Genomic DNA, 15,493 nt, shown 5'->3' on the forward strand with positions numbered 1-15,493 from the left:
CTTGCTTTGTTTTGGTAGGTAAACTCCTAAACATTTTATAATGTCTACAGTAACTTAAAATGGAACTTCTCTTTCTATGTCTTGCTGTTGAGTTTTATTGGTAATATATAGAAATGCCAATGATTTATGTGGGTTTATTTTATTGCCTGTAACTTTGCTAAAGTTGTTTATTATTTCAAGTAGTTTTTTTACTTGATTCTTCAGGATTCTCAAAGTATATCATCATGTCATCTGCAAAGAGTGATAGCTTTTTTCTTTGCCTATTCTAATATCTTCAATTTCTTTTTCTTCTCTTGTTGCTAAAGCTAACATTTCCAGTACCATATTGAACAAGAGTGGTGATAATGGACATCCTTGTTTCACCTCCTGATCTTATTGGAAATGCTTCTAGCTTGTCCCCATTACATATGATGCTTGCTGAAGGTTTTAGATATATGCTACTTATTATTTTAAGGAAGACTCCATTTATTGCTACGCTCTCTAATGTTTTTAATTGGTATGGGTGTTGTAGTTTGTCAACAGCTTTTTCTGCACCTATTGAGATGATCATGTGGTTTCTGTTAGTTTTGCTGTTGATATGATCAATTATGCTGATAGTTTTCCCAATATTTAAACAGCCCTGCATTCCTGGTATAAATCCTTTCTATTCATAGTGTATTATTCTTGTCATAAGTTTGTGTAATGTATTTGCTAATATTTTACTTAAAATTGGTCTATAATTTTTTTTCTCTGTTTTGACTCTTCCCGGTTTAGGTATCAGAATGATATTTGTATTATAAAAAGAATTTGATAAGACTCTTCTTCACCTATTTTCCCAAATAGTCTATATAGTATTAGATTTAATTGTTCTTTAAATGTTTGATAGAATTCACTTGTAAATCCATCTGGCCCTGGAGATTTTTCCCTAGGGAGTTTATCAATTGCTTGTTCAATTTCTTTTTCTAAGATGCAGTTATTTATTTTACTTCATCTTCTGTTAATCGGGACAATTTATATTTTTGTGAATATGTATCCATTTCACTAAGATTGTCAAATTTATTGGCATACAGTTGGGCAAAATTATTCTTAATTATTGTTTTAATTTCCTCTTCCTTGGTGGTAGAGTCACCCTTTTCATTTTTGATAGTGGTAATTTGGTTTTCTTCTTTTCAAAATTAAAATAATCAAAAGTTTATCTATTTTATTGGGTTTTTTTTCCATAAAACCAACTCTTAGTTTTATTTATTAGTTCAATAGTTTTCTTATTTTCAATTTCATTAATTTCTCCTTTGGTTTTCAGTTTTTTTAATTTGATGTTTAATTGAAGATTTTTCATTTGTTCTTTTTCTAGTTTTTTTGAACTTGTGTGCCCAGTTCATTGATCTCCTCTTTCTCTATTTTATTCATTTAATCATTTAGAGATACAAAACTTCCCCCAAGAACTGTTTTTGCTACATCCCATAAGTTTTGGTATGTTGTCTCATTATTGTCATTCTCTTGAATGAAGTTATTGATTGTTTCTATTAATTGTTGTTTGAATCATTTATTTCTAGGATTAGATTATTTAATTTCCAATTATTTTTTAGTCTATCATTCTGCGGCCCTTCATTACATATAATTTTATTGCATCATGATCTGAAAAGATGCATTTAATATTTCTGCCTCTCTGCATTGGACTGTGAGGTTTTTATGCCCTAGTGCATCATCAATTTTTGTGTGTATGCCATGTACCACCAAGAAAAAAGTATATTCCTTTCTATCTCCATTCAATTTTCTCCAGAAGTCTATCATACCTAACCCTTCTAATATTCTATTCACCTCCTTAACTTCTTTCTTGTTTATTTTGTGGTTAGATTTATCTAGTTCAGAGAGGGGGAAGTTGATGTCTCTCATTAATACAGTTTTGCTACGTATTTCTTCCTGTAACTCTCTGTACTTCTCCTCTAACCATTTGGTGCATATATGTTTAACAATGATATTACCTCATTGTTTATGGTGCCTTTTAGCAGAATGTAGTTTCCTTCTTCATCTCTTTCAATTAAATCTATTTTTGTTTTTGCTTTGTTTGAGATCAGGATTGCTACCCCTGACTTTTTTACTTCAGCAGAATCACAATGTATTTTATTCCAGCCTTTTACCTTTACCCTGTGTGTGTCCCTCTTTTTTGAATGTATTTCTTGTAAACAACATATTGTAGGATCATGTTTTTTAATCCATTCTGCTATGTGCTTTTATTTTATGGGACAATTCATCCCATTCACATTCACAGTTATGATTACTATCTTTGCCTTTATCTCCATTTCTCCTTTCTCCCTTTCTTCCTCACTAGTGTTTTGCTTCTGATGACTGCCTCCCTCAGTCCTGCCTCCCTTCTATTAGCCACGTCCCTTTTCATCCCCTTTACCTTTACTACATCTTACCTCCTCTATACCCTCTCCCTTTTCTTTCCCCTTTTCCCTCCTACTGCCTAGAGGGCAAGTTAGATTTCTATACCTAAGTGACTATGTTATTCCCTCCTTGAGACAAATCTGATGAGAGTAAGGTTCAAACAATGTTCATCTCCCTCCTTTATTTCCCACTACTGTAATAGGTTTTTGTGCCTTTTCCTGTAACATAATTTATTCTTGTCTGCCTCCTCCTTTCCTTCTCTCCCAGTACATTCCCTTAATTAGATCAGATTAACCCACTTACCTACCTGATTAGATATTTTTTATCCTTACATCAAAGTCAATTTATACCCACTCCCTCTGTGTATACCCCTTTAACATGGTATGATAACAATGCAGTTCTCAAGAGCTACAAGTGTCGTCTTCCTTTGTAGGGATGTAAACAGTTTGCCCTTAATAATAACATGCTCTTTTTTTTCTGTCTCATTTATCTTTTTATGCCTCTGTTGAGTCTTGTATTTAAAGATCAAATTTTTGGTTGAGCTCTGGTCTTTTTATCTGGAACTTTTGGAAATCCCCTGTTTTATTGAATATCCATCTCCTCCCCTAAAAGATCATGCTCATTTTCACTGGGTAGCTGATCCTTGGTTGTAATCCAAGCTCCCTTACCTTATGGAATGTTGTATTTGACACCCTGCAATCTTTTCATGCAGAAGCTGCAAAGTCTTATGTAATCCAGACTGTGGTGCCATGATATTTAAATTGTTTCTTTCTGGCTGTTTGCAATATTTTCTCTTTAACCTGGTAATTTGGGTATTTGGCTACTACATTCCTTGCCATTTTCAATTTGGGATCTCTTTCAGGACGTGATTGGTGGATTCTTTCTATGGCTATTTTACCCTCTGCTTCTAGGACCTCAGGGCAATTTTGCTTGATGATTTCCTGAAACAAGCTGTCCAGGCTCTTTTTTTCATTGTGGTTTTCAGGCAGACCAATAATTTTTAAACCGTCTCTCCTGGTTCTATTTTCCAGGTCAGTTGTTTTACCAATGAGGTATTTTAGGTTATCTATTTTTTCATTCTTTTGTTTCTGTTTGACTGATTCTTGCTCTCTCATGGAGTTATTAGCTTCCATTTGCCCAATTCTAATTTTTAACAGATCATTTTCTTCTATCAGATTGTGTAGCTACTTCTCCATTTGGCCAGTTGTATTTTTAGGGACTTGTTTTCTTCAGTGTACTTTTTTTCCAGTTGACCAATTGTATTTTTTAAGGACTTGTTTTCTACAGTTAATTTTTGTCCTTCCTTTTCCAAGCTATTGACTCTCTCTTGTATATCTCTCACTTTTCCCAATTTTTCTTCTATCTCTCTTATTTGATTTTTAAAATCCTTCTTGAGCTCTTCCAAGAAGGCTTTTTAGGCTTCAAACCAGTTCATATTCTCTTTTGAGGTTCCACATGTGGGTTTGTTGACAGCGTTGTACTCTTCCGAATTTCTGCCTTGATCTCCACTCTTCCCATAATAAGAATCTATTATATGTTTCTTTTTGCTCATGGTTTGTTAATTTCCTAGCCTTTAAAGAGACTGAGCTCTCCTGCTGGGGAACAGGGAGCACTGACCCAAGCTTTTCGTGTTGGGAGCCTGGGGCATGGTTTTGTGTGGTGGGGCCTCAACTGCTGGCAGTTGGAAGCTGCAGGGTCCTGGCAGCTTACCTGCTGTTGGGCTGGAATCAGTAACCCTGGAACTCCAGGGGTAGGATTGGGTAACCTGGCACCTGGAGGTTGTTTGCTCACCCAAGACTTTCCTTCCTTTTGCTTTCTTTGGCTTCTTTTGGATGGATGTTTAACTACTGTGGAATGTTTCTCCACCTGGAGCTTTCCCCTTTGGAGCACTTCCCAGAGTTTTGCTGAGGCGCTGGGGGACTTGGTTGCCTCAGAACGCTGAGGCACATGATGGTATTTTGAATTGGTTTGCACTGGTTCCCCTGCCATTACTGAGACACTCAGGGGTCCTGGTGTTGGTGTTTGCCTGCTCCAGCACCTGGTGTTCAGGACCTCCCCATGGTATGCTGAGATGGGCCTTTCCGCTAGCTTGCTGGGATGTCTCCCATTCTGTACTGCTCCTCTTTCCCCAGGGCAAGAGGTGCTATTCCCATTAATCCTTCAAGCTACCTGGTCCACTGGGCTACTGCACCCCATCTTTCTGCTGGTTCATCTGTTCCAGAGTTTTTCCTGGGACAATATTTTCCAGGCTTTCAGGGGTTAATAAGGGACAGTGAGAGTGACTTACTTCTTCCTCCGCCATCTTGGCTCTTGGAAGTGAAACCTCCAGGAGTATTAGTGCTTGAGGAGACAATGGGCTCTGGCAGAGAACATTCAAAAGCCTTCAAATATAGAGTTGAGTGGGAATTGCTTAGTCATATTCTTTAAATTTTCTTTCTGATTCGTCCCTTTTAAATGGTATAGCATTATTCCTTTGGACCTACTTCATTATTTTCAAACTTCTGTATTTTTTTACTTCTTTTTTTACAAATGAATTTATTTTTAGTTTTCAACATTCACTTCCACAAGATTTTGAGTTCCAAATTTTCTCCCCATCTTGTCCCTCCCCCCACCCCAAGATGGCATGCATTCTGAGTACCCCTTCTCTGACCTGTCTTTCCTTCTATCTCTCCCCCCCACCTCTTCTCTTATTCCTTCCCCTTCAGTTTTCCTGTAGGGCAGGATAGATTTCTATACCCCATTGCCTGTATATCTTATTTCCCAGTTGCATGTGAAAACATGTCTTTTTTTTTAACTCTTGCTTTTAAAATTTTGGGTTCCAAATTTTCTCCCTTCCTGCCTCTCCACCCACCCTCATTTGAGAAGGCAAGCAACTTGATACAGGTTATACATGTGTAATCATGCAAAACACTTCCATAGTAGTCATGTTGCGAAAAACTAAGTATATCTCCCTTCATCCTGTCTCAGACCCCATTTATTCCATTCTGTCTTTTGACTCTGTCCCTCCTTAGAAGTGTTTGCTTATGATTACACCCTCCACCAGTGTGCCATCCCCTCTTTCATCCTCCTCCTCTCTTGTCCCCTTCTCCACCCCTATTTTCCTGTAGGGTAAGATAGATTTCCATACCCAGTTGAGTGTGTATGTTATTCCCTCCTTAAGCCAAATCCTATGAGAATAAGATTCAGTCATTCCCTCTCAACTTCCCCCATTTCCCCTCCACTGTAAAAGCCTTTTCTTGTCTGTTTTATGTGAGATAATTTACCCCATTCTACCTCTCCCTTTATCTTTCTCTCCATGTAATTCTCTCTCACTGCTTAATTTTATTTTCCAGATATCACTCCTTCATCTTTAACTCACTCTGCGCCCTCTATCTATCTATCCATCTCTCTCTCTCTCTCTCTCTCTCTCTTTCTCTCTCTCTCTCTCTCTCTATCTATCTATACACACACACACATACACACACACACACACACACACACACACACACACACACATATATATATTTCCCCCCCCCCAACTACCCTAATACAGACAAAGGACTCATGAGTTACAAATATCTTTCCATGCAGAAATGTAAACAGTTCAAACTTAATAAGTCTCTTATGATTTATCTTTCCTGTTTACCTCTTCATGTTTCATTTGAGTCTTGTATTTGAAAGTCAGATTTTCTATTCTCCTCTGGTCTTTTCGTGAAGAATGTTTGCAAATCCCCTATTTCACTGAATGACCATTTTTTTCCCTGAAGGATTATGCTCAGTTTGCTGGGTAGGTGATTCTTGGTTGTAATCCTGCCTCCTTTGCCCTCTGGAATATCATATTCCTAGCCCTGCAGTCCCTTAATGTAGAAGCTGCTAAGCATTGTGCTATCCTGATTGCGTTTCCACAATACTTGAATTATTTCTTTCTGGCTGCTTGCAATATTTTCTCCTTGACCTGGGAACTCCGGAATTTGGCTACAAAATTCCTAGGAGTTTTCCTTTGGGGATCTCTTTCAGAGGTGATTGGTGGATTCTTTCAATTTCTATTTTGCTCTCTGGTTCTAAAATATCAAGGCAGTTTTCCTTGATAATTTCTTGAAAGATGATGTCTATGCTTTTTTTTTGATCATGGCTTTCAGATAGTCCAATCATTTTTAAATTCTCTCTCCCAGGTCTATTTTTCAGGTCACTTGTTTTTCCAATGAGATATTTCACATTGTTTCCTATTTTTTCATTCTTCTGGATTTGCTTTACAGTGTCTTGATTTCTCATAAAGTCACTAGCTTCCAATTGCTCTATCCTAATTTTTAAGGAAGTATTTTCTTCAGTAAGCTTTTGGACTTCCTTTTCCATTTGGCCAATTCAGCTTTTTAAGGCATTCTTCTCTTAATTGGCTTTCTGGACCTCTTTTGCTATTTGGATTAGGCTATTTTTTATGGTGTTATTTTCTTCAGTATTTTTGGGTTCTCCTTCAGCAAGCTGTTGATTTGTTTTTCATGATTTTTTTGTATCACTCTGTTTTTCTTCTACTTCTCTTAATTGCTTCTCAAAATCCTTTTTGAGCTCTTCCATGTCTTGGGACCAATTCATATGTTTCTTGGAGCCTTTGGATGTAGAAGTTTTGACTTTGTTGTTGTCTTCTGGTTGTATGATTTGATCTTCTTTGTCACCAAAGTAAGATTCTATGGTCAGGCTCTTTTTTGCACTGCTTGCTCATGATCCCAGCCAGTTACTTGAGTTATAAACTCTTTGTTAAAGTAGGGGTCTGCTTCCATTGTGGAAAATGTACTGTCCCGGGCTTCAGGGATTTTGTGGAGCTGTTTTCAGAGATACTTCTAGGCACCTGTACATTTTCAGTTCTTCCAAGGTGCTATGATGAAGGACAAAGTGTTTATTCCTTTCCTGGCCTGTGCTCTGATCTATGAATGACCACAAGTATTCTTTTCTCTCTTGGAACTGTGAGGAGGATTCTGTCTCCATAGCCACTACCAACTCCACCATGCCAACACTCATCCTCACCCCAGGACCCCCACCCAGAACTATGACCCAGATCCAAGCACAGGCAAAGCAAGAGAATCCTGCACCAGCAGAGAGATCCCTGCAATCCCCGTCTGATCAACAACTTGATTCTCGATTCCCCTTCAGTCTGTGGGCTAGAAGCTCTAGAGGCAGCCGTGGCCTTGGGACTGCACTTAGGGACTGGGCCTGGGACCCCACATTTTTCTCTCACCACAGACACAGACTTTTCCCACTGACCTTCTAAGTTGTCTTTGGCGTTCCTGGGTTGAGAAGTCTGGAAGCCGCCACAACTACCCGTGATTCAGTCCTCTGAGGCCTGCTCCAGGTTTGTTGTGGACTGCATGCCAAGGCCAAACTGTGCTCCTCTCACTGCCAGGTGAAATATACCTTTCTGATCAATCATCCAGGTTATCTTGGGCTGGAAATTTGTTTCACTCTGTCTTTTTGTGGGTTCTGCTGCTTTAGAATGTGTTTAGAGCCATTTTTATAGGTATTTGGAGGGGTTTGGGGGAGAGCTTAAGCAAGTCACTGCTTTTACTTCCTTTCCAACCCTCTCTAGAGTCCCAACCACTTTATCTCATTTAGTGGAAGGTATTATTAAAGCATATGAAGCTGGCTTAGAGAAGTTGTTCTCTTGGTGCCAATTACTTATCCTTCAGCAGGGTTCATTCTAAGATTCTAGTCTCACTCCCTTCCATCTATATAAAATCAGTTCACAGTGTAACCAGAATTTTTTTTGTTACTCATGGAATACAACTCTAAAGTGCTCTTTGATTGGCTTTCTAAATTTCCTATCCCTACCCTCCCTCCATCCCTCAAAAATGAAAGGGAAAATTAAAAAAAAAAACTTCTGTCCACTTCTTTTCTTGAACCTATACCACCATTTTCCTACACATTATTGTCCTACCCTCCTTAACTCAGCAGAAAAAAAAATCTTCTGTTTTATGCCCCATCATCAAAAATAATATTTTACTCATGAAAGGGGGTGTTTTTTACTCCTTGAAATAGTCTCTTTGTACCCTTGTCCTTTTCTTGATTTTTTCATGTTTTCATAATTTGCTTTGTAGATTCTTTCCCCAATGATTTTCTTTGTTTTTTCTTCTATATAAGTTTTTGGTAATTTTAAATTTTATTTTAAATACAAATTGAGAAAAGAAGAAAAAGAACATTTCCATGTACACCAAAGAACACAAGACAGGATTCAATATCAAATAATAGTTTTTAAAAATTATATATTTCTTTGAATTACAGGTAAAATTCTTTTTAACATTTATATTTTTGAGTTCCAAATTCTCTCCTTCTTTTCCTCCACTCCCCCTCCTTAAAACATTAACCAGTTTGATATAAATGATACGTATGCAGTCATGCAAAACATATTTGCATATTAGTCAGGTTGTGAAAGGAAACACAAAAAACCTCCACAAAAATGAAAGCAAAATATAGTATGTTTTTATAATCAGTTACACACCATCATTTATTTCTTTGGAAGTGGCTAATATTTTTAACCATGAGTCCCATCCAATGTATATAATTTTCATTTTCTTGTAAGAGGAGGTACGTTAAAGTTGTTTAACTTGCATTTCTCTAATCAATAGTGATTTAGAACATTTTCCATATGACTATAGATAGTTTTGATCTCTTCATATTAAACTGCCTGTTCAAATCCTTTGACCATTTATCAATTGGAGAATGACCTATATTCTTATAAATTTCATTCAGTTCTCTATATACTTGAGAAATGAGACTTTTATCTGAGATAGTTCCTGCTAAAAAAAAATTCCCTTAGCTTTCTGCTTCCTTCTAATCTGTGTTGCATTGGTTTTATTTGTGCAAAAATGTTATTTTTAATTTAATACAATCAAAACTATCCATTTTACATCTCTAAAGCTCTCTATCTTTGGCTTGGTCATAAATCCTTGTATCGTCCATAGATCTGTGAGGTAAACTATCCCATGCTCACCTAATTTTTTTGTGGTATCACTTTTTACATCTAACTCATGTACCCATTTTGACCTCATCTGGTATATGGTGTAAGACATTCTATACTTACTTTCTACCATACTATTTCCAGCCTTCACAGCAGTTTTTGTCAAATAGTAAGCTCTTATCTGAAAAGCTTGGATCTTTAAGTTTATCCAACAATAGGTTACTGTGGTCATTTACTACTCTGTCTTATTTACACAATCTATTCCATTGATCCACCACTTTATTTCTTAGCCAGTACCAAATTGTGTTGATGTTTCCACTTTATAATACAATTTGAGATCTAGTACTGCTAGGCCACTTTCCTTCACATTTTTTTCACCAATTTCCTTAATATTCTTGACCTTTTGTTCTTCTTGATGAATTTTAGTATTTTTTCTACCTCTACAAAATAATTTTGGGTAGTTTGATTGGTATGGAACTGAATAAATAAATTTATTTAGGTAGAATTATCATTTTTACTATTTTGGCTTAGCCTTCTTATGAACAATTAATATCTTGCCAGTTGTTTGCATCTGACTTTGTGTGAAAAGTGTTTTGTAATTGTGTTCATATAGGTCCTGTGTTTGTCTGAACAGGTAGACTCCCAAATACTTTATATGGTCTACAATAATTTAAATATTTTTTTCTATCTTTTGCTGCGGGACTTTGTTGGTAACATAAAAATGTTCACAATCCTGCAACTTTGCTAAAGTTGTTAATTATTTCAACTAATTTTAATTGATTCTCTAGGAGTCTCTAAATATGGCATCTTATCATCTGCAAAGAGTAATAGTTTATCTTTGCTTATTCAATATCTCTCAGACAATATGAGGTTTTTTAAAAAAATGAAAAGGGCTCCCACTTCAAACTCACAGGTTTGCCTAACCTTTACTAGATGGAAACACAAATTTCATTTCAAACATACCAACATTTTTCATTGTTGGCTCTATCAATTTGTCTACTCTCCATTTAGTCATTTTTTATGTTAAATTCCATGTTTTCCCTCTGGGTTCTTTTGCGTAAATGACTTATTTATATCCTATTTTAATGTCATTTTATATGTAGTATACAAAAACTTTGCAGGTTATGTTATTTGGACACATTAGTCAACCTTCTTTGCTTTCTGGAATGCCATATTTTGTTTTCTTTTCCCCTCTAGATTCTTATAACATAATAGTCCCAAGCTTCCCTGTTTGATTTTCCTTATGATAACAATAAATATCTACAAATGTTTTTATTTGAAGCTTTACTACAATGATTTTTAGTGAAGTAATCTTCACGTTTCTATTCACATTCTGTGTGAATCCCTTCAAATTGAAATTTCACATCTCACATTTTTTCACAACTTTCCTTAGTATAGTCTTAAAATTCTTATTCATCATCATTTTCTCCAAGTCTTATAACATTTAGATGACTTTATCATCCAACATACAAGTTCAGTATTGATTTGTAAAGCTCTCATATTTTCTTCCAAATATGTTGCTGTTTTTGTTCAGTTAATTTTCTTTCTGCTTTTACACTTTCATTGTAATTCTGTCATTTTGTTTTTCAGAGAACTGACTGATTTGGGAAATTTTTTTTAAAAATTCTTTGGTTTTTTGATAAGTTCTTGTTTGAGATCTCTCCTTTCCAATTTCATTTTACCCTTTGCCTGCTTTTCTGAACTATTTCAGATTCTTACAGTTTCTTCCTTATCATTTCTGAGGGGCTTGCAGAATTTACTGTAATTTGGGAACTTTTCCAAGGAATTTTGACAGTTTCTTTTCCTTCAAAATATTTCTTTTTGGGAAAATTTTGCTTAGCTCATCTCTCTTTAATCCATTTCTATTTGCTATTCTGCTTATTTTCATATGGTGTCTATACTGCAAAGTTTTTAACGTAGATCTCTTTGTTGTTCCCTTTTTCAACTTTTTTTCATGTCACTGAAGTTGGACGAATTGGTCGCCTTCAAGAAGTGAAAGGAAACAAGTGAGAGACTGCTACAATGAGATTATGAGAGGGCACTGTATGGGGACCAATTGCCAACCTTTCTCACCCTATTCTTCTGGGATCCACACTCCTTTCAGCAATTGAGTTTTCTTCATTCCTATGCTAAGACTGGGGTTGGGGTGATGAAGAAGGTAGTCAGGAGAAACCCCCAAATTAATGCTGAGGAAAACTCTGAGAAGTCATTGTAACTAGTGATCACTGCCTCCATCTCTTTCTCACCTCTGACATTATCATTCTTCTGCAGGCCCTCACCAACTCATGGTAGCACTATCATAATAAGCTATTGGATGGTCCTCCCTGACTCAGATGTCTCCACCTTCCAATTCATCTTCCACTCAGCTGTCAAAATAACCTTCCTAGGGGTCACATCGGATTATGTCACTCCCCTACTTAATAAACCCCAATGGCTCCTTATTTTTTCTAAAATTAGTTATGAAATCTCTTGTTGGATACTTGAAGCCCATCATAGCCTGCCCCTCCCCCAAGATTTAATATCTGCGCCCCTTATAATTGAGTGTGATGCAGTGACACTGGCCTCCTTGCTGTTCCTCAAACAAAGAAAAAAAATCTCTAGCTACAGATTCAGCACATTTTCATTGGTTGTCCTTTATTCCTGGAATGTTCTTTCTTCTTATCATTTCCTCCTGCCTTCTCTAGCTTCATTCAAGTCCCAGCTAGAATTTTACCTTCTACAGGAAGTCTTTTTTGCCTAATGCCCCTTAATTCTATTGCCTTCCATATATATATATATATAAAATTTGTTTGCACACAGTTGTTTTATGTTATCTGTCCCATTAGACTGTGAGCTTCTTGAAAGCAAGCCTTGTCTTTTAGACAGTACTTTGAATCCCTGGTGTTTGGCACAGTGTCTCACACATAGTAGCCACTTAATAAATGTTTATTGGCTGAATAACAAAATAGATGGGAAATTCATGAATTGCAGATATGGCACAAAGGGAAGATGTTTAATGAACTCTATTGTCACTGAAAATTAATTTTTTATGGCATTCAAAAAGTTGATGGGATTTTAGGTTTCATGAAGAGAGGTATAATGTATAAAACTAGAGATTTAGTAATTCAAGTCAAAAAACATTTATTATATGCTTCCTATGAACCCAAAATGGAGCTTCTAGCAGCAATTCACCAGTCAGATGATGGGGCTCCAGGACTAGAGTTATCTTCTAGGGTGAGAAGAATATAGAGGACGAGGCATCTTGCCAGAGTGAGAAGGCTGCTAGGGCAAGCAGGAGCACAGTCAAGTGTAGATCTGGGGAAAGCACTGAGGGAGTAATTGTAGGTATGACCTGATCATGTTCTCAAAATGGTGAATCAAGAAGGAAATCACTAATCAGAAGTTAGGGATACTTAGGCAGCAATAGCTCCCAGGGTGTAAGATGGCAACAGAGTTGGTGCCATCTGCTAGGGTGAGAAGGCTGCTAATATATAAAGAAAAATCTAGAGAGTCAAGAGTGCAGCCAGAGAAAAAAGTGGAGTGAGATGTGATTATCCTGTTTTTCTGTGCTCTTCCATGCTCATACCATATCTAGATTATTATGTTCAATTTTGTAGCAAATGTGAGGAAAGATTTTAACTAACTATGGAGTGTACAGAAAAGGACATCCAGTGTAGTAAAGGGCCATGACATTATGTCATATGGGAACTGGTTGAAGGAGTTAACAATGTTAAGAAGGACGACTTAGATGGAAGAGATGATAACTTCCAGTATTTGAAGGAATAATAGGTAAAAAAGAATTAGGCTTCTTCAGCCTAATCCCAGAACTAGAAGAAATGGTCAAAAGTTGCAGACAGAAAGATATAGGCTGGGGGCAGCTAGGTGATGCAGTGGAAAGACCACCAGCCTTGAAGTCAGGAGGACCTGAGTCCAAATCTGGCCTCAGACCAAACATTTGACACTTACTAGGCCCTGGGCAAGTCGCTTAACGCCAATTGCCTAAAAATTAAAAAAAAAATAAAAAAGAAAGATATAGGTTTGATAAATGAAAATGTAAGATCTACAGGTGACCAAAAAGAGAATCAAATGTCTCGGGAGGTAGTGGGTTTTGTCTCCACTAAAAGTCTTTAAACAAAGGTTAATTGACTGTTTTTTTCAGAGTTGTAATGAAGAGGAGTCCCATTGATTTTGGGATTGCTACCCTGGGCTAACATGTCTTGATTAATAAATAAGTAAGCACAATTTCAACTAAACTGTAACCCGTGGCCAGTCCCAGACGTTTGGCATCCAAGTTAGTCATCTTCCTCAATCATCTTGCCATCTATGCTGCTACTTCATAGTCACTTCCACCCAAACTTCCACCTCTTGCTTTGCTGGGTTCCAAAGACATCTTTATAATTTTTGGTCTCTAGGTTCTGACACCATTGTTAGATATGGCTTATCTGGGTGAGTTCTGGGTGAGTTTCAAGGAAATACTAATGGGCCCAGATAGTTCTTAGACTAAAGGCCCATAAACTCTCCTAAAATACCAAAAAAAGATCTTCTAATTTCTCTTCGGAGACATTTGTAGGCATTGCTCTGCCAGATCCTTTCCAACATCACAGTAAACTAAGAGCAGATTTCGAGGGAGAAGAGGATAGGCAGAGAAGTCTTGGGCAGTTTGACAAGGGCAGAATTCTATTCATATCCTGACAAGCAAGAAGCATGAAATAGGCTCTCACCTTCTAGAAAAGAGGAATGTCAGAAGTAGTTGGACAAGGGGGCAGGGAACTAAAGTCGTGCTTCCTTCCTCCCAGTTTTTGTCTATGGCTGGCTTTAAGGCCATTACTTCATTAGATTGCAATTCTATTTATTTATTTATTCAATGCTTTATCTATCTATCCATTTATTTATTTATTTATTTGTTTATCACTGCCTGAACAATTTGTAGGACCAAAAGAATCCAGACTCTGTGTTTGACCTGGAAAATCTGGCAACAGCAGGATTGGATTTATTTGATGCTGGAATGGAAATAATCAGTATCACTTTGAGATACAGCCTGGTTCTCTTCCCGAAGCACCTGGAAGTACAAGGTAAGGGGGAAATTCAAAATGTTCTGATATTAAAACCCAAGATTCCAGCCTAAGTGGTTTAACCCAGTTTTATGCAAAAATTGGCCCAACACTTTACCATTGTGATTGAAAACCTCTCGAATAAGATTGTAGCTTATCGGGTAGAGTCCTATAACAGTGGGAAGCAGAAAAAAAGAATGAGCTGACAAGAAAAGGACAAATAAGAGAGGATGGGCACATGACTCAGGGCACAGCAGCTGACTTTTCCACTTACCAGAACCACATTTTCCACCAAAGCAACTATTCTAGCTCCCTATGACCGCACAAAATGTTGGCTTATTCCTGGAGCAGATGCGCCTATTAACTAGCAGCTTACAATGTAAGTGGGCCCTTTTTAAATGAAAAAGTAGAACAGAACATTCCTGGAATAATTTTCATTCATGGGAATTAAGGATACTAAATGCTTTCCACATGCACCCAATCAGTTGATCAACAAGCATTTATTAGGCACCTACCATGCGTCAAACCTTGTTCTAGCTTCTGGGGATACAAAAACAAAGAATGAAATAATATCTTCCATCAAAGATTTGATATTTTAACAGGGGAGTCAAGTGCACATATAACTATATAAAGAATAATTATAAAGAGTATAACTACTGTCCTCTGTTTCTCCTCTCTGTTGTGGCTAAACTCCTTGGAAATGCCATATACAATAGGTGCTTCTATTCCCTTTCTGCTCTTTTCCTCTTCTTAACTCTTTGTAGCCTAGCTTCCAAACTATTTATTCAGTCAAAACTGCTCACCCCAAAGTTACTGAGGATCTCTTAAATGACAGATTTAAAGTATTTTCCCTCAATCTTCATCCTTCTGGAAAAGAAAAAGGCCATTAGACTTAGCAATTAAAAGAATTTCTCTCTTCTGCATTATCTGACACCATTAATTCCCTACCTCTCCTTGATTCTCTCTTCTCTACATATTTTCCTGACATTGCTTTCTGCTGCTTCTCCAGTTGTCTGACTTTACTAGAACTCCTTCTGGGTCTCACCCACTAAATATGAGTGTCCCACTAGACTCTGTCCTGAGCCTTCCTCTCTTCTCTATACATAGTGTTGTATTTGGTGATCTTATCAGATCCCATGGTTTCAATTATCATGTTTATACAGATGACTTT

General features: G+C 37.0%; 1 pseudogene; it reads left to right on the forward strand.

Moving 5' to 3' along the window:
* The window catches only part of LOC110213960 (cytochrome P450 2C44-like), a 53,802-nt pseudogene that overhangs the window by 22,185 nt on the left and 16,124 nt on the right, over nucleotides 1-15,493 (forward strand).

The sequence above is a fragment of the Phascolarctos cinereus genome, unplaced genomic scaffold (assembly GCF_003287225.1).
Source record: "Phascolarctos cinereus isolate Bilbo 61053 unplaced genomic scaffold, phaCin_HiC Scaffold_3;HRSCAF=262, whole genome shotgun sequence".
NCBI classification, from domain to species: domain Eukaryota; kingdom Metazoa; phylum Chordata; class Mammalia; order Diprotodontia; family Phascolarctidae; genus Phascolarctos; species Phascolarctos cinereus.